This window comes from Typopeltis vanoorti, chromosome 18, assembly GCF_054136105.1.
Source record: "Typopeltis vanoorti isolate ZY-2024b chromosome 18, IOZ_Tvanoo_1.0, whole genome shotgun sequence".
In the NCBI taxonomy this organism is placed as follows: domain Eukaryota; kingdom Metazoa; phylum Arthropoda; class Arachnida; order Uropygi; family Thelyphonidae; genus Typopeltis; species Typopeltis vanoorti.
In genome coordinates, this window is record NC_143566.1 from 104,396,901 (window position 1) to 104,417,850 (window position 20,950).

The following is a 20,950-nucleotide window of genomic DNA, read 5'->3' on the forward strand; positions in this document are numbered from 1 at the left end:
ATCACCATATAGTAATAGTTCTTCGAATGAAGAACGAAATAAACTATTACTCTAGCAGACGGTAATAGGAACTATAATTACTCACGCTTCGCCAGCTTGGAGAATGTTCCTTTGAAATGTAAATTGTTTTTCAATAACAAGATCTTATCAAAGAGCCGAAAGACAACACTTCTATTGATTCTTCTATGTATATATGCACATACTCAGTCGATACAAACTATGATACTATTTGCATATATATAAACTTGGAGGCAGGCACTGCTCTTTCTTCGTTTTTTAAAGACATGTTTGGAAGTGCTGCTTACTAATTTGCATGTATGCCAGTATAATGAGCGTCTCTGGTTTTCTTTGAAAGCGATAGAATGCCGACATTCACATTTTCTGAAGCGATTACTAAAACTTCAACAAAGTTTGACGTAGTGGGAATCAACTAGTTGTAGAAGCATTTCGATTCGATTTAAAACAAAGTAATTCAATTCATTTTCCAAACTCTGTGATTGAAATAACACTTGATAAACATAACGTATCAAAATGGAATCCTATAAAGGAGATAGTGTGTGCGTGTGTTTTTTTCTATTTAGATTTTCGTTTAATTCTCAAAATGCAATTTATTAAACCTGGTTATTGGTTGACAAACTTGTTTTGGTAAAATACTTCTAAGCTCTGTATTACTTAACCTTGGTATTTCTAAGCCTGGCTCCCACTGATGAAACCTCAATAAAGATCGAAACCGGTCTCGGGTAGTGGCCCCTTGCCTTTAATGCATAGCATCATGCACCTCCTCAAGGAGATGGGCCTTGCATTAAGGGTAAATATTAAGAATAGTGATCAGAGCTTATTCCACCTTTACCACGAGTTGCCTAGACTTGCACTGCCTTGTGGGTCAGTTAGACTTGCAATACTTGCAGGCGCAAACTTGACTTGTTTGTCTGTTTGCTTACTTGGGAAATGGAGTAAAACCAGGTTTAAAATAGCTTGGTATTTTTAACATATATTATACTGAAGGTAAAAAACTTTCTACACACACACACACACACACACACACACACACACACACACACACACACACACACACACACACACACACACATGCGCTACTCAGGACTAGCATTATGCAAATGTGGTTCGCCGAGCATATCCAAGCATTCTGAGTGCAACTCTGGCTGCAAAAAATTCCCCTGATTAAATTCCATGGAACCCATCTGCCACTCGACGACAGTGCGTCTCTCGGTTGTTGACATCTGGAACGCTATTCTGTTTACTTTTTCCAGAATACTTCAGGAAATATTCCATGGTCTAATGGAGTCAATACTCAAACGAGTGCAAGCAGTTATCTCGTCCAAAGAAGGCCCCGCACTCTACTAAGTAGGCGGTCACAATTTTTGGCTCATCAGTATATATCGCATCAACAAAATACGGAAGCACATTGTTTCATTCTTTTCGTCTAAATTATTTCGATTAATTATTAATTAATCTGCTATTTTGTTTTTGTTCATTTTTTTTTGATAAATTTTGTAATTTTTGTTCCTGTTTATATTGTTAAGTGTTATAATTTTTATCCGTCCATTACGTTGTGTCATATAAGAAATATTTATTTTTCTGTGTCATAACATTCCACCCAAAGATTAATAATAATAATAATAATAATAAAAAAACCTTTGAACGCTGCATAGTAAGTTTAACTGCTGGAGTGCAATCTTGGGAGCGTGTTCACAATTCCTTTGACGGGCCCTTGAGAAATTTTCTTGTGGATTCTCCCCAGCCATTGTCGGATTCACAAACCTTTCGGGATTCCAGGTTTGATAGTTACACCTTTAAATCAAGACTTTTTTTTTTTTTTTTTTTTTTGTTACATCTACCCACAGAAGGTCGGAAACTATAGTACATTAGTACCCTGGATGGGGTAATGATTTATTATTATTTTAATATTTATTTGTTTAATATTTATTTATTTAATATTTAATAATAATAAATAAATAAATAATTTATTTATTTATTATTATTAAATATTTATTTTAATATTTATTTTTAGAGTTTAAAGAAATTTACTTGTTACTCAGCAACATTACTGATAGAACGATAGTTTCATAACTTTTATATCAGCAAAGAATAACTAGAATTAAAACCAAGTTTACGAAACTATTTATGTATCAATATGGTGATTTATTAATTACCGAAATCCTTGATGCTACTTTATGGACTGCCGTAGACGCATACGAATGAACGAAGTTCGTCGCTAGTGGGTTTTCTTGTTTTCACAGGTGCGCGCGTTCCCTACTAACCTTTTCCTAAATTGTTATATAACACGTCACAACCGGATCTCTCATTCGATATTTTACGACGGAGTGTTTGCGCACTTCTGTCAGTCTAGCGGAAACTGTAACGACCTATTCCCTGTCAGAAAGTGAACATGTGTGTTTATTCTTTCCTTCTCTCTCTCTCTCTCTCTCTCTCTCCCGCACGCGACTGTTATGTTGTGTACTAAAATTGCCCTATCCTGGCGTTCTGGCAAGCCTTTCTTTTATCAGGGAACGATAGCGGGGGGGGGGGGGGGGTGCAAAGCACCAGGGGAAACGTCTGTTTAAAGTATTTTGGTATCGTTTCACTTTGTGCTGCAGAGGGCGCCACAGTCGCACTCGGAAATATGCGGTACGATGTTGTGTGAGTCGCGGTGAAAATTCACACATGCGATGGTATTAATAATTGATGACGCGATGCAAGGCAATATTCTCTGGCGTATGCATAAAACCTACTTAAACTATAGAACCCACTTTCTTAGAGAATCCTTGTCTATTGCAAAGACGTTAAGCTCATTTAGAATAAGAACAAACGTATTTGCGGAAAATGCAAGTAAAGTTTCATAGAATTCCCGAAACATATAAACTATGGAAATGCTTCTTAAAGAAGCAAGACTTCAATGTTGATCTCTAGTCATGCATATATTTGGAAAGTGCATCTATATATATCTACGATATGCCTTTCTGTCGATCCACGTGATAAAGATTTCATCACAATTCTTGTTTGTAGAACACGTTGGAGACGTAATAAAAATAATAAAAAAAAAAAAAATCCACTGAAAACAGAATATATTTTGGGTAAAGACAACCTTCAAACAGAATAAAATATCCACAAAATTCTCAAACGTACCTCAAAATACTACGTGGAATGCAGCCAAACGACTCTTGGTAGCAGCAGCAGCACGTGCAGATCTCTTTGCAGATGACAAACAAGTGACGTCATTATCCTTGTTGAATTGAAAAGCAAAATATGTATTTATTATGATAAATACGTTTACTTCTAATATGAATATTTTTGAAATAAAATATTTCCCTAAAATACTTATAAGAGTTTATACGGTATTTTTTACATATATTTAAAATAAATAAATATATATGTTTAATTTATGCTTCATATTTAACGATATATCATTTGACAATTCTTTTTATTGTATTTACTTTCCTTGCAGCGCCGTCTCGTGTATGGTTTGTTTACTATCATTGTGACGAGAATCTTATAATATTATGACAGATCAGCTGGTTTTGTTATTTTATTTCAAAAATATGAATATTTTTGAAATAAAATATTTCCCTAAAATACTTATAAGAGTTTATACGATATTTTTCATATATTTAAAATAAATAAATATATATATTTTTAATTTATGCTTCATATTTAACGATATATCATTTAACAATTCTCTTTATTGTATTTACATTCATTGCAGCGCCGTCTCGTGTATGGTTTGTTTACTATCATTGTGACGAGAATCTTATAATAGTATGACAGATCAGCTGGTTTTGTTGGAAGCAAGCTATAAAGAAGCAAATATCCAATATCGCTTCATTACCTTTCGCGAAGCTGTTATGATTAGTTACATGTGTTACTAGGACGAGGAATATGAGATAGAAAAAAGATCAATGAATGTTTTAGTCATGCGAGTTGCAATTTTTTTTTCTTTTATGTTTTTAGTATAAACAGATCAACACGTTATCAGTCATGAGGCGATATTTAAGCCGTCAATTTTGCTTACTTGTTTGTAAGAGAAAGAAGAAAAAAAATAAAGAATGATAGACGAACCAGAATCGCTTTTAAATTCACCTACTACCCATGTGATTATTGCTATCAATAGCAAACGCTCAGCTAGTCCTGTAATTGACTTCAGAGCCACAGCAAGTTGATATACAGAATGCCCGGATGTAGGTGCCATTACGCTAAACGACCAGGTATCTCTAAAGCTCATTTTCCTGCTCTTTGCAGAAACCTTACGATAAATTCTAGAAGCCACTGGTAGCTACAACCTGCAGTTAAGGCAGGTAGCACCTGGGGCCCAGAGTATTTTTCGGAAGAAATATCTCCAACCAAAAATGTTTGTTTTACGCCTTTGGTAATACACTTACTTCCCCTTTATTTAGTTTTTTTTCCTTTTTTTTTCTGCTAAAGGCAAAGCCATTCGCCTGCAGTTGCAAACATTTCTATCACCTACATCTTCTTGTTTGTGCGTCACAAGTGTAAGAAGTCCCATTAAGATAACATCTGGAAAAGGAAGATGTGCTATATTTGGACATTCTTTCCAAATAAAAGGTCAACTTTTCAATCATTAATTTCTTTTGTAGAAAGATACTTTTAGAGCTTCTCCCCCCCCCCGCTTGGGGGAACTATTTATTCCTCCAAGCTAAGTTGTTTTCACAAACCTTATTTTAGCAGCTTCTTTAACGAATTCTTTATATTCGTTGAAATAATTTATTTTTGTTCAAATTCTTGAGATTAAAAGCAGTTAGTTCTTTAAGAAGCGAAATAAATTTAATTATATGATTAATATAGATTAGTTTCTTTCAATAAATAAAATCATTAAATAAATTTATGATCTCCAATAAAGTCAAAGAGGATTTTTTTATCTTAATTAAATAGGCGTTAATATTTAAATAATTACTATTACGTCACACCCCCAATCGAGGGAGGGCATTGCACTCTGCTGCATACAGCTACTTACTGCATCCATCAACTACACACAACATCTACCGCCAATCACCAATCCTATTTTTTTATCTGTAAATTACTGTATTATTATCAAGAAATAGTGTAAGTTCTAAGGTCGATTTTCTTGAGTTGCGGCATTAAAAGGCTGAGTTTCTGGGGTGGATTACTTGCTAGCTCCAGAAATCGAATAACTAAGGAACCGGTCGACGAAAGGCTTCGAAAAAATTCCTCCAGTAGGCGAATAGAATTTCGAACGGTCTTTCTTCAGGTGGTCTAGCGCAATGGACACAACCGCTATTTCAAAGAGTGATTCTAAACGTAATTATTACCGATTAATCCTTCAGAATCTGCGATATTAGTTGATGGGTGTGGTCACCGGCTTGTTTGTTCGTATGAGTAACTAATGTAAAGCACATCCCCTTGCGGAGATGTATGGTGCTATGCATTAAAGGCAGTGGTCACTACCCATACCGGTTTCGACCTTTATTGCGGTGTCGTCAGTGAGAGCCAGACTTGACAATGCTAAGGTTGAAGTATTACATCTATCTCTCATCCTGAGATTTTATTTAATAAGGTCAAAGCACCTTGTGGCAACTTGTTTAGGTAAAATTCATATAAGCTCTGCATTACTTTAACCTTAGCATTGTCAGGTCTGATTCCCATTGCCTTTAATGCATAGCATCATACATCTCCGCAAGGGGGTGTGCTTTACATTAGGGAAAAATACTGAGGAAAGTGATCATATCTTAATCCACCTTTACCACGAGTTGCCTAGAGTTTCACTACCATGAGTTGCCTCAGACTTGCACTACGTGAAGGCGCAAACTTGACTTGTCTCTGTTTGCTCACTTGAGAAATAGGATTAAAAACCAAGTTTATATAAAATTACTTGAATAAATAAGTATTTGTTAGGATTAGTTGATTTATATGAATATATTCATTTTTCATCATGCGATTCTTATAAAGATATAATCATTAAAATAATTAATCAGATACTTTAAGATTATTCTAGATTAGTTTCTTTCAGGGAGTGGAATCCTCTGTTCGCTGCGCGGTTAGCCGAGTGGCTGTGCGTTTCGCAACCATATGCCTGGGGAAGGAGTGTCCTAAGTTCGATTATCGTCGGCGACGTGAGGAGCTTAAGGATCTTCCTCAGCCATAGCCAAGTTAGCCGGTCTTGGGCATGGACAACAGGGTTTTTCCCCCAGTTTATCTGGGGTTTTTCATCCCGCAAGCAGGCCAACCGGCCCCGTGAACACACACGATTACAGTCATGAACACTACTCTTAGGGGGGATGTAGCAAGGAGTGATGAACCCCTCATTAGGGGACTCTACCCATCCTAAAGGGATGGATGAGATCGATCAATCATCTGTTCGATGGGATTAAATGAAGTTTACTAAAATTACTTATTTAAATAACTTTTACGTTAAGTAGAGATTAGGTTCTTTGATTACTTTAATGTGACATTTGAATTAGTTAATCCTGAATTGTGTTTGGAATGGAAAGAAGAAAGATCGACCTACAATCTTCCGAGAAGCTTGTTATTGCTATCAAAAGATTAAGGGGGAAAAAGGCTTTTAGCTGAAAGGGAGCAGGAACGGTATCTGGAAAGGATATTATAAGTTCAAAATATTTCTCATTCAGCATTTCTTCAGCTATTTCAAACCACGTTGTTCGCTCTCTCTCTATCTCTCTCTCTATTCCTCTTAGCTCATGAAAGATGTGTTCCCGATGTCTGAAGTCCCATGTTAATATCTGCAGGCATTACTAAGTTCTCATACGCTTTTGTTAAAGCGTCTATGAGGGTGTAGTGAGCTGAAAGACCATTTATCATCCCTGCAAGTTCTTCTGCGTTAGACTGACATTATCGGCTACTTCTCCAAAGGACCGTTAATATCATTTGGTTCCGGGGAGAGAGAGAGAGAGAGAGAGAGAGAGAGAGAGAGAGAGAGAGAGAGAGAGAGAGAGAGAGAGAGAGAGAGAGAGAGAGTAAGCTTCCAAAGTGGTGTTCTTAACAGCAACAGATATACGTAGATGAAGTGATGGAATATTAAAATTTATATAATGGACTCCTTTAAAGTTTTTTTTCACTGTCTGAAATATTTCTACCAAATTGGTGCAGAGATAAATAGACGTACTTTTCTCCCCCCCTTCATTTGCCATACTAAATTTGTCCGATCATACGCCCTCTACCGTCAACGATTCGAAGCAACTACACCATCCTTCTTCCTTGCTTACGTAATAATGACAAAATTTATGATTTAAAAATCACGATCCAAAAAGATATTTGGACTATATAACAGGATTGAAAACGAAAAACATAAATGGGAAACATAAAAGTAATATTTGCTACTTAAAGTAATATAGCCTACAAACTATTAGTACAAAGTGTTTACATTTTTTAAAGGTAACTCAACGTTAAAGAAGCTTGTCCAGAGCAGATCTTGACAAAATCTTCTACGTTTTTACAAACAGCCGCTTCAGTTGTTTTGAAATGGCTTCCCAATCGATTCAATGCGTTTAATAAAGAGATAATTACGGTAAAACTATACGATAACATTGAGAAAACGAACAGTTTTATGTCAATTCAATTACAGTGGTCTTACTCCTTTGGATTGCCGAATTTTGAGCATTAAAAAACAATCAAGCCATTGAAGCACATCAAAGCTTTCTACTGACTGTTTTTTTTTTATTTGGTAATGTTGTCTAATCACACGTTTGTTAGTTTCAGAAATGTCTTATGATCTAAGAACTGGACTTACATACCACTGCCTTCTTAATTGTGAACGTATCTTTAAAAAAAAGTGTCTAGTAATTCAAACTCAAGGTTTTACTCGCTCTGAAGTTTCAATTTCTACGTGATTATTAAGTGCTAGAAGGATCTTTTATGGAAGGGGAAAAAACTCTACCTGGTAGTAACTTTCTCCACTTATCAATCTATTGGCTGACTTTCGTTTCTTGAAAAGGATACAAAAGACGAAAAAAAATGACGTTTAAGTATCGGAAATCGCATCAACCCAACCTCAAGTGTCTTTTGTAGCGACAATAAATCAAAAGGATTTATGAATGGGGATATGGAAGTGTCCAAGGAGGAATAAAGCGAATGCCAGTCGGTCTGTTCTTTAAGAAACATTGAGTGCTGAGCTAAACTGTTGTTCGCCTTTGGTTGAACAAAAAAAAATCTCTTTAAAGACCGCAGGCAATCGAAAAAAAAATCAACTTTTACATCACATAAAGTTCTCGATGGCATCTAACATCTAAGGGTCTTGTACGTCTGCCAAAAACTGGTGAGCTAGCAAGGATTAGCCAAAGCATACAGAGAATCATTTGTTGTAATGTTAGGATTATTCGTCAATATTTCATTTGATTGTTTGGGTCCATTGATTGTTAAAAACGTCTCATTCCTTTATAGATGATAGTTTGCAAGAGGATGTTGGAATTATTGGTACCACGCATGCGCAGATGCTGAATATGTAAAAGATCAAAATTACTTCGCGATATAATCACGGAATTGATCATTTTGTACCATTTTTATTATTATTATTATTGGCTGCAATGAGACGCCAATGCTATGCATTTATAAATTTCATGACAAGACGTTTTAGACGGTGTGTGTGTGTATGTGTGTGTGTGTGTGTGTGTGTGTGTGTGTGTGTGTATTATTAGAAAAATACAGAATATTTTAGAAAAGAAAAATAACCGTTTTTGGACACTCTAGTTGTTATCATCCCAATTCAAAACAGGCAAACCAACTGGAGAACATGCACACAGGTTTCAGAAATGCCCAGTTGACCCTTACTTGCTTCTTACTTCTTCCGAAATGTCGACTAACCTTACCTAGGTACACAATAGATCTTATTTTAAACAGATAAACTTCATTCTAACAGAATTTGTTAATAAAAATTCGAGCTCCTTCCTGGACTTTATCTTATCTCCATGGTTGACATTTAGAAGTCTAAATGCAAGTCAAATTTCGTTCTTCGCTCTGTTAATTTTATATGACGTTACACGTCTTTTGTTGTAGCTGTTACATTGAGCGTAGTAAAGTCGGATTACAAAACATTGAGACTGTAATGTACTCGTATATCTAGCTTTTGCGTCCACAATCGGTAAGAATAATAAACGACATTGCTAAAGTGTATGTTACGTAAATTAATCTTAAATTCTGCTGCAAGTTTTTCCGCTTGGTTATACTATAAATTAAAGGTGCTACCAAGAAATTATATACTTGGTTTAATCCTTAATCCAAGTGTAAGTAAACAAAGTTTTCCAGAAATATGATCAGGACAGGGCAATTTATATATATATATAGAGAGAGAGAGGCTAACGACTTCACATCCCTCGCCTTAGTATATCCCATAATGAAAAGCTCATATCCTTACGGGTATGTATAATGCTATGCATTATGGGAAGGGTCACTACCCAGACCGTTTTCCCTGTTTAAGTGCGGGATTACCTCTCAAAAAATTCGTGAGTTCCCCCAACAAGGAGCGACTCGCAGGATCAAAAAACTCAGCGTTGTTCCCCTCAGTAACAGGCTCACCCCATCACCGAGAACTTCTTAGCATTGGCTCTATCCAGCGGCAAGCTCACCCCACCACCAAGCAGAGCCATAATATCAGCGATGGCCCCACTCAGAGACAAGCAGAAGCCTACCCATAAGCATAGCCTCTCAAATCAGAGCCAAACCGCACCGGTTTCGACCTTTATTGAGGTCTCTTCAGTTGGAGCTAGACCCAGAGGTGATAATAGGTCCTTATCCTTATGAGGACTGGCTTAAAGGGGCGAAGCAAGAATGCTTTTCATCTTCCCCGTTATCTGTAGAGGACAGTGTAGGGATAAGGTGTTATTGAGCTATATAAAGCTCTGATCATGGCAGGAGGGTAACAGCAATAGCTGAGCCTCAGTTAGAACTTCATTGGCGATGTGTAAGTAACGCCAACTCTAAAAATTCGGACGATCCCTAGGCCACTCAATCGTGGGCGAAAGACCGTCCATCTCAGCGGTGGCTCCACTCAGTGATGGCCTTCCACCCACACACCACCACCACCGAGCAGAACCGCTCATATATCCGATTCCGAAGGAAATCATTCACCGATAAAGCCCCTCAGCGGGCCGTGCCGGAGAACACTTTCTCCGGAGACTCAAATTGCTCCCTTAAGGCAAAAACCTTAAGAGAGCGAACTCAAAACTCTCGAATCTCTGCGCCCTAGGTGATAACAGCAACAGCCGAACCTCAGTTAAACTTCATTGGTACAGCATTGCCATCCATTACCCTCCTCCCCTGTCAATCAATAAAGTCCTTATAAGGACTGGCTTAAAGGGGCGAAGCAAGAATGCTTTTCATCTTCCCCGTTATCTGTAGAGGACAGTGTAGGGATAAGGTGTTATTGAGCTATTAAATTAAAGCTCTGATCATGGCAGGAGGATAACAGCAATAGCCGAGCCTCAGTTAGAACTTCTTTGGCTACAGCATTGCCATCCATTACCCTCCAAGGGTATTGGATTGAAAGAATCAATCACTGCATCGCTCTCAATCAATAAAGATGAAGTAATGCAGAAGTCATATTTTCATATACGAGTTGCCAAAAGGTGTCACATCTTATTATTAAAATACTTTGGATTAGAGAAAGATTTTGGAAGTTTTTCATTTGATTATACTATACACTATAGATACCAAGAAATTATATATAATACTTGGTTTAATCCAAGTGTAAGCACCGGTCTGGTCACTTTCGACCGGTCACTATCCAGACCGGTTTCGACAGGTCTGGATAGTGACACTTCCCATCATGCATAGCATTATACATACCCGCAAGGATATGTGCTTTGCATTATGGGATACTAAGGTAAGTGATGTGAAGTCTTAGCTTCTTTATACGAGTTGTCCCAGTCTTGAAAATACTTCAGTCACAAACTTGTTTGCGTACACATGGATAAAGGATTAAACCAAGTATATTATTTCTTGGTAACTTTAATTTAAAACTTTAATTCTGTCAATGTTGCATATCACTGGATTTTTTTTTTTTTTTTTTTTTTGTTTTTGCAACCAGGCAAAAGCACTTGTTAGCATTCCCTGAAACATTGGCATTTCGTACCTTTAATAAAGTGTGTCATTATTTCTTTTTAGGCTTAAATCAGCAACATTCAGTGCCAAACTTAGCCACAAACTGTTCTTAATAATGAGAAATATTATATATTTTTATTTTGCAAGTCTCAGACGACTCATGCGTAAGGGAAAAGCACAAATGATATATCAGATGATGCGTACATCAGCAAAATAATAGCTCATCAGTGGATTAGAGTTCCAGAATTATTCGAAGGGATTAATTCCATTCCACCATGATTTCTGTGTAGAACATAGAGATCCATTGCTACTTACACGTACCCCTGTCACCTATCATTGTATTTCGTCTCTCATCTTCACTCATAAAATCAGTTGCGTTACTTTATTGTCGTACACAAACAAATAAAAATCCATGTCTCTTAAGTTTCCATTTACAACTTACCATCGCCTAAACTAGTGTTTCTCAAACTGTGGTACGCGTACCCCCGGGGGTACGCGAAAGGTCGTTAGGGGGTACGTGGCAATTTTTGGCTATGCATAATTAAAGGAGTCATTATATTTTTCAACAAACGGTGCAATTAGAGACAACCGGGGTAAAACGGCACTAACTAATGAATCACATCCCCCTCTCCAACAGAAACTGCTGTATAGACTCAAGCAACCATATGTTGCCGGTGGAACATATGGTTTTGCTTGACACCATCCCCGTCGTTAACGTGTTAAAACTAAGAAATATATAGTGAATGTGTTTCAGATATTATGGAATTCGGTTGAAGGGAATTAGCATTTCAACAGTTGAGTTGAAATGCTTTGGTTCGCGCGATCTTCTGTTAATACCGCACCAATCATATGCAGTTCTTCGCTGCTCTACGTATCTCAAGTCTTGTAAATCACTGGTAATTTTTGCTTGAAATAATGGGAAAGAAGATGATGCTATTTGGGTAGATGACATTGAGTATGCCAAAAGTAGTGATAGCGAGCAGGAGCTTCTTGGTAAGTCGCACATCTTCAGTTTGTTTCTGAAAACTTTAGTTTCCGAAAATCTCCACACATATCTCTCAACACAATTTTTTAGCTTTAATTGCGGGAAAAAAGTTAGAGTTATATTCGAGTAAATACGGTACTTTTTTTTTAGCTTTCAAATTCTTACGTATGGATCATTGGTTAAAGATTGGATTTATAAAACCCCCAAATGAGAGCAAATACAAGTAGCTGTAAGCAACAAGAAAACGTTGATTTTGCATCTGGATCAAATGAAATTGATACGTGTGTCGTCTGACATCTCTAGAGAACCAAAATTTAAAAATAAATCATATTTTTTGTTTACTTGAACATATAAATTCAAATAAAATAGATAATTAATTTTAATTAATAATTTAAATTAATGTATTCATTTTAATTTATTTATTTTTAATTAATTAATTTATTTATTTTTTAAATATTAATTAATTAGGGGATACTTGGTAATAATGAAAATTTAAGAAGGGGTACGCGGATATCTGAAGTTTGAGAAACACTGGCCTAAACAATCATTCCGAACAATACTTCAAATCCCTTAGCAACGAATAAATTCTTCACGAGAGAATTGTTTGCGAACAGAGTAGGTATTGCTAATGCAGTGAACCACGATGGATGGATGCGTGATTAATATAGCTAATTAGAGGCGCCATCTGGGTGTGAACGCGTGCAGTTCACTGGACATTATTATGTCGTCTCCATTTCTAAGGTTATAAGGACGAAATGCAGGTCATCAACTGCCTTCTGCGTGACGTCCACTTATGTGACGTCACCAATAACTTTCTTAGGGGGAGGGGGAAAGTCTTCGATCGATTTTTCTTGAAATTTACCGCCATTTCTTTTGTTTTCTTTCAACGAGACTTTGACTCTTATTTTTAGAGCTTTTAAGTGTTGGTGCGCGCGTAGATCCTACGTGGATTTGATGAATGACACAGGCCAGTACGTTAAATAGAGCGGGGTCGTAATGATAAGCCAGCCATTTAGTTCGTTGAACATGACAGACAGGAAGTCGGACATTAAAATCTCGGGCCCATTAGCCTGGCTTTAACACACGCGCGTACCCAAGGTGACTTTAATGGACTCTGTAATTCGTATTGGCTTCGGTGACACTACAGATGGCGTGTCGGTTGGGTGGAGGAGGCAGAGGTTGAATGTGTCGGTTGATTTAACCCTTTCGTGACTGCGAGGGATAAGATGGAGATAAAGTGCATGTCAAGGCAAATAAAGGAAATAAAAAAAAAAGTCTAGGGGTATTTGGATACCTATGGTAAGGACCCTTAAGGGACCAGTGTTGTAAATCTGTTATTATTATTATTTTAATATGATGTTTCGGCCCATTTGTAAGGTTGGTCACTGATGATGACAAAGAATTTTCGGGAGGAGACGCTCCACACTTTTTCTGTGTCATTTATGGATCTGTTGGATGATATTTCCTTCCATTTGAATCATTTACATGACTGAAGAAGTATTTTAAGAAAAGGTTTGTAATTTTAATATCAACCTTTGACCATACTTCATCCAAAACACAATTTCCAAAGAGTTTGCGTCGAAGAATCTTTTATTGGAGTGATACACTCTGAATAAATGCTGTTTATTGAACAAAGAATTGGATTTAGACTGATGGGCCAAAATATCAGATCGTAACATTTTAAAAGAAGGTGAAAAAAAAAACTGAAACTTCCCTTATCTTGATATTGATTGTTATCACGAACAGCATGATGAGGAAGGGCAGGTTGAGACACAGAAGGAAAAAGTGAGGAATTAAGGAGATTTGGAATTTTGAGGAGAAAGAAGAATACGGATGTAAACGACAATATAGAAGACAATCGGGTGGGTTGAAAAAGGAACGTCTGTGGGCGAAGTGGAAAGAGAAATATTTCTCTTCTTTATGTTGTCTTAGATAGAGAGAGAGATTTAGGACTTAGATGCTCAATGATGAACTAGAAATATCCTGTGGAGGTGATGGGAATTTTTTTTTTCTGCAGAAACTGCTTTTGATCAGCAGAATATAGCCGAAGGATACACTCATTTAACAGACATACTGCCTCATGGCCTTAGTTAAACCCCTTTGGGAATGGATTTGATTTCAACGATGTGAGCTGAGTTCCGTAATTTGTTTTGCTTTATTTATTTTTGGGGTACTTTTTGCGGTAATCAGCGGGTTGACCATGATCGTGGATGGTCTACAGCACTGAAAAGTGAGGGCGTCTGTGAGGGAATTATCTAACCATATCCTCTCCTTTCCCCACTGTTTCCTCTGTTTTTGTGAACCTGCATAGCTCAGTGGGCATCGACAATGCGTTTTGGTTTACAAAAATGTGGGTTCGAATCTTATTTAACACACGCGAAGAACCTTTATCAGGTCTTTTCAAATAAAGGTGAGTACTCCGGTCTCATGCACAGGCGGTAAGGATTTTTCTCCCGGAAACTCGAGTATTTTTATCCCGCAAAGTAACTGAAGCTTCACAGCCTGAGTTTCTTGGCCAGCTAATCTCAAAAAAAACAAACAAACTTCGGTATCTTTCTCTCTTTCTATCCTCCTCCCTACTTAGCTTGATCAATTTGCTCATTATACGAAACAGCGTATAAGGGCACAGTATATTAACCCTCTCCTCCGAAAAATTTTATGCATGACTCCAATTATGATTGAACTGATTTCGTTCATCTTAAGTCTAAAAATATTTAAATTTAAATAATATTATTAAAACAGTTAAATAAAAACCCTTTGTTTAAGGGTTGTATTTAACTGTATGTTTATTTACCTGTATATTAAACTTTATATTTAACTTTATATTTATTTATTTATTTTTTTATTGTGTTGATCAAAGGGAAGAAGCACTCGTATTGTTTTATCAGTGTGTGCATTTACTGTCATTTCTACTCTCCCACGAACACAACGCAAACTGATCTCATCCCGCGCGCGGAATTCACCTCGACATTAGTAATAAAATACGAAGAATCCCCCCCCCCCCCCGAGCATCGATGTCACCATCCGCTCGTGTACGGCTGCCCTTTTACACGAAGAGCAATCCACTCCCAATGCAATAAAACGAGCCCCTGGAAGAGATCACGTTTGCCACGAGCAAGGATGAAACAAGCCCACTCACTTTAGGCGAGGCACAGGGAGGAAGCAATAGAGAGATAGTGGATCATTCTGCAGACACAGCTTTTGTCTTTTATTCTCTTTACACTTCTCCACATATTCGCTATACAGAAAGATTCGGTTATGTTTCCGGTAGGTCGCCAGTACTGCTTTATCTCCTTTACCAATTTCCGGTACACTAATTTGATCATTAAATGCCCTATGAAGTCGTGAGAATACCACAAAGGTGCTAAAAATGACGTCACTAACTTTCATAACAATGTCATCTATTTGTGTGCTTGTTTCCAGTTTCCATTACATCAAAGAGGACCTCGAACTGGATGGTTTCGATTATATTTTGAAATTTTTGCTAAAATTATCGTCATTCACTCTTGGTATTATTTCTACTTGTAAGTACCCCCCCCCCTCACTAAACGTACTCTCCTAAATTTTACAGCAGATATCATTTCTCTAATAATTTCAATTTATTATTATTATTATTATTATTGAATTTTATTATATTATTGATTATGCAGGGGCTGCCTTAGATCTTTTTCTTAGAAATTATAAAATTTCTAAAAAAAAGCTGATAAGAAAAAATAACTAAAAAATTTCTAACAAAAGCTGAGGAGGAAAACAAAAAAAATAAAATTTATAAACTTCCGATATTTATGTTTTCACGATGAAATTTCACAACAGAACGAACGTGTTTTTTTTTTTATTTATTTATTTAAAGTGAGTATATTATTATCAACGGGCCTCTCAACTGAATGAACGAATTTTCAGCTGATCCCTGTTACCCAACCCCCTTCCCTTCATAGTTATTCATAGCCTTTAGTGGGCTTGTTACTACTAACGATTTCCCCTGCCCTTTCGGAGTTCTCCACAACCCCCCGTACATCCATACAAAAGCTTCGGCGACCCAAACACGTCCCTATATAGGAAAAGCGTTAAATAACCAGCGAACCAGTGCAATGAAACGCTTACCACTGTACTTCATGTGAAAGCGAATCGCATTGTCCTACAGCGACCTCTTTTCGGTTAGATCAACGCTTCCCATTTCAGATTCACAACTTTTCAAATCTCTTTCTTCGCCCTAGCGAAGCAGCCAGCTCGAACGTGCAACGGATATCATGGCTTTCAAAACTGTATGGTACCATAACTTCCGGGCTATCGCAAGCTCACGTGCCAGCTGCATTTAAAAGACATCTGAAGTGACTGGAAGAATACAAGTGAGGTCTCGTTTTTTGTGTGTCGTAACCCTCCAGGCATAGAAAAAACATCTGGCAGCTTTGCTGGGTTTATAATAGGCAATTGATAGTCGCGTAAAGGAGAATTGAGGACAATAACACCGATTCCTGTGCAACAATTGGAGGAATATATAATTAATATATTCATTCTTTTGGTTAAAAACACAAACATCTTTTGGTTAAAAACATTAAAGAAAATCCAATGTAAACATGCTGTTGTTAACTAAATAAATATGATACTGATACAGAAACCCATGTTTGATCATACACACATTAGAAGTATATATGTTATATATAAATATCCTTATAAGGACGAAGCAAGAATGCTTTTGATCTTCCCCGTTATCTGTAGAGGACAGTGTAGGGATAAGGTGTTATTGAGCTATATAAAGCTCTGATCATGGCAGGAGGGTAACAGCAATAGCCGAGCATCAGTTAGAACTTCATTGGCGATGTGTAAGTAAAGCCGTCTCTAAAAATTTGGACGATCCCTAGGCCACTCAATCGTGGGCGAAAGACCGTCCATCTCAGCTTTGGTTCCGCTCAGTGATGTCCTTCCACCCACCACCGAGCAGAACCGCTCAAATTCCGAAGAAAAGCCCCTCAGCGGGCCGTGCCGGAGAACACCTTCCCCGGAGACTCAAATTGCTCCCTTAAGGCAAAAACCTTAAGAGAGCGAACTCAAAACTCTCGATTGCCATCCATTACCCTCCAAGCGTATTGGATTGAATAAATCGATCACCGCGTCTCACGGTCGACCTTATAAGGACTGGCTTAAAGGGACGAAGCAAGAATGCTTTGGATTTTTCCCGTTATCTGTAGAGGACAGTGTAAGGATAAGGTATTATTGGGCCATTAAAGCTCTGATCATGGCAGGAGGGTAACAGCAATAGCCGAGCCTCAGTTAGAACTTCATTGGCTACAGCTTTACCATCCATTACCCTCCAAGGGTATTGATCACTGCATCTCACGGTCGACAGCATTGCCATAGTGTTTTAAAAAGATTTATGTAATTATATTTAAGGTGTATTACAAAATTCTTCTTTCTTTCTTTAAAAATGTAAAATATGAAATTGGCTTTTTCTAGAAGAAAGAAGATTATAAGTTTCACAAGATTATTAAATATTGGAAAAGATATCAAGCTGATGTGTATAGAAAATATGCTAAACATTGATGACATATGAATTGTCGTATTCCAAATAGGACTTCAGGTATGGGATTCAATTTTAATTTTAAAAAAAAAGAGTAATTTAAACATCCTTTGTATGTGAAGATTTCTAAGAATTTGTCGTTCATTCTGATTCTACAACATATTTGTATAATACATGTAAGAAAATGACTGCAGATATTCGTAAAAATAGTGCTTTTATATAGCGAGAATAGCCATATTATCGTATTCCTTTTCCTCTTTTTTATTTGACGAGAATTGAAATTTTATAGGAATAAAGTGTGTTTCGGAAATTCTATTATCCAGTCGCCTTCACCTTGTCGGCTCAAAGTCCAGTTTGATTTTTCGTAGTCAGTCTTAAACGTCGAATAATTATTGCCATGGAAACATGCAACAATAGAAGCATCATGTTCCAACAGCCTTTTGCAGCGAGCCAAATAAAGAAACTATTTTATTATACAGACACCAAAGTAAACATATTGCCACTTCAACCAAGGAACTTCGTGATGCAATATTTTCATTTCCATCGTGAGATCATTCTTCCAGATTTTCGCTGCAACAGTAGGTTCAATTGAGGACACCGAGTATCACATAGCAAACTAGTTATTTCAAGGATGAAATAGGCGAATCCTCAGTAACGTTCAAGTGTTGTCTGCTCAATCCAAATCACTTAAAATGTCCAGAAGGACGTTTTAGGAAGGAAAGAAGAATATTTCAGCGTCCTATGCACACTGAAACTCTCTTCATTTTCTTAAAACAAAACCGTGTTCTTTATTTCGGTATATTTATTAAATTCCTTAACTATCTGTTGCACTTAATAATATAGTCATCGGGAGTTTAAAGTACTAGACGACTAGTCACATGTCTTTAAAGCACGTGAAGCTCAAAAATAGTTTAGCTTATAGTCGAAAACATTTGTGCTGCTGCTGTAATTGGTATATGCGATGTTCAGTCAAAATATCCCCACAAAGACGAACTAATCGACAGAAAAATGATCCAGTAGACATTTACGTACGATTGTGAAGAGAATTTCTAAATTTCCGTTAATTTAGAGTAATAAGTTAAAAAGATTTAAAACATTCAATGATCGCAAGTTTATAAAAGTCAATATGAATCACCATATGCATCAAATTGAAATACAGAATAAAGTCAGGCTATATGCTGTACACTTAGCTATAACGTTATTTAACTTTGTAAATGTTTAACAAAGAACTGGCGAATACAAACAGTGGCCTCATTGAAGGTGCGATCTTTAGAAATATGTCTTTCAGGGTCATTGACGTGAACTAATCAGATCATTCATAAACGGAACAAGAGAACTAAAGTTATTTGACACCTGAAGTGTCTCAGCTGTCTTTTCTCTTGCTGCATCTCATTAAAAGTAATATTACATCTTTAAACACACGAAGTCCCACTTTTATCCACGGTCTTTATGAACTCCTTCCCTCATTAATAATATATTTTTAAAACGACTTTACCTCTGACTTTTTTAAGCTCAGTAGCGCCCTCTGTAGTTCCGTGTTTTTAATTGTTGTACACCAACAAGTTTAGCATAACAAAAGAAAACTTTGTGGAGATATCTAATTAAAATTTTAGTAAGGAAACCATTGACTATTAGCGGTATAGATGGATAAATATAAAACCTTGATGTTTCTCTCCCACAATGATGAACTTTTATGTGTAGCTTATACATAGCGTGGATAACAGCAATGAACTTAATCCTAATGGAGAACGCATTTTAATTTGGAGTCTCATTTTATGAGTGAAGTTATGTAACCATTTACAGACTATAAAAAGAGATGTAAACTGCTTTTCTGTTCGTAGTTAACCTTTACTAGTAGCTGTATTATGTAATTAACCACGCGATATTTTCTTTAAGTACTTCAAGATTAAAAAAAAAAAGATGAAAAGATTTTTTTTTTATTAGAGGAAAGAAAATTATCATATTCCAAAGATTAGGGCGCATTTAAAGCTTCTACCAAGAACAGACATTCTGTTTGTATGTGAAATGTTATCATTATGCAAATTAGAAAGTAAAGAATTGCACAACGTGGTCGCTTTCGCTTTACCATTAGCTATTGCGAAGTTAATGTAGGCCTAAGTTTAGCTTGTAAGTTGGCTAATGAAACGCAAACATTTAAAGCATCTCTCCAGCTTTTTGAATTCGATTTATGGCATCTGTGCACACTGTCATGAATTAGCAACTCCTTAATAGTCCCTTGGCGATCTTGGATGTTATCGTAAAACGGCCGACCAAACATGATATTTGCTTTAATAACTGGGTACTCATCTGTTGGCGCTACTGAGGCATTGATTCAATCGATGATGACATGAAAAGTCACTTGGAATAATTACAAACCGGATATAGTTTAATGGCTGAGCATTGTTGAATGTAAAAATGAGAGTAATAGCCATTGATCATTCGTATTAGGCTTAAAAATAAAATCCGTTTTATTTTGAAATTCGATATTATTCCAGCTATTTCCAGAATTTATTGCAATCGCTTTTATTTATTTATTTATATATTTATATTTATTTTATTATTAACTATTAACATTACTGACTTAACGGGTGAAGCTAAAGCTTTTCATATTCCCGGCTATCTTGAGAGAAGCTGTGAGTTGAGAAAGTTTATGAGCTAATTGCTCGCCCTGAGTGGGCTAGGAGATTAATCCTCAGTGTTGGGGTTGAGGATGCCTTTAGGTCTTTTGTGCTTAGAATAGTCCATTGCATCATAATCAGCAGCCAGTTGGATCAGTCTGTTAGGGTGCACAGTTGCTTTTGAGAAGAATTTGGTAGCTATAGTCTGCATGAAATTACAAATATAGGGGACTTCCGTGTCCCGGTGCAGTTAGACAGTTCGGATGAACCATAGGGCGCCCAGGATCATTCTGAGACATTTGTTCTGGATGCGTTGTAATTTGAGAATATTCGAGTTTAAAGTGTGACTCCAGGCCGGTGAGGCGTAGGTGAATATTGGACGAACCATCAGTTTGTATATGAGAAGTTTGATTCTGGTGCTCAGCTTACTGTTTCTGTTAATTAACGGGTAGAGCTGGGCTATGGCTTTTGAAGAGTTGGCACAAATATTGCTGAAATGTGAACTGAAGGTCAGTTTTCTGTCTAGTATTACACCAAGATATTTGATCTCTGTTTTCCACTGAATTTTTGTATTAAATATGAGAATATCTTCTTTAGGAAGCAGTGATCTTCTTGAAAATAGGACTGCTACGCTCTTTAGAGGATTCACTAGGAGTCGCCATTTGGTTAAATATTGTTCAATTTGCAGTAGGTTTTCTTGCAGTTTCTTGATGGCTAGGTGAGGCTTTAATGACCTGGCCAATATCGCTGTGTCATCAGCGTAAAGAGCTTTAACTGAAGATAATG

At 36.8% G+C, this 20,950-nt stretch overlaps 1 protein-coding gene across 1 annotated transcript in view; it reads right to left on the reverse strand.

The window, feature by feature from the left end:
* Nucleotides 1–3,173, reverse strand: part of LOC150097017 (uncharacterized) — a 126,360-nt gene extending 123,187 nt beyond the window's left edge. Inside the window, exon 1 of the mRNA XM_090408390.1 lies at nt 3,148–3,173. The gene's annotated coding sequence lies outside the window, so the exon portion shown is untranslated. The remainder of the gene's footprint in view (nt 1–3,147) is intronic.
* Between the last annotated feature and the right edge of the window lie 17,777 nt (nt 3,174–20,950).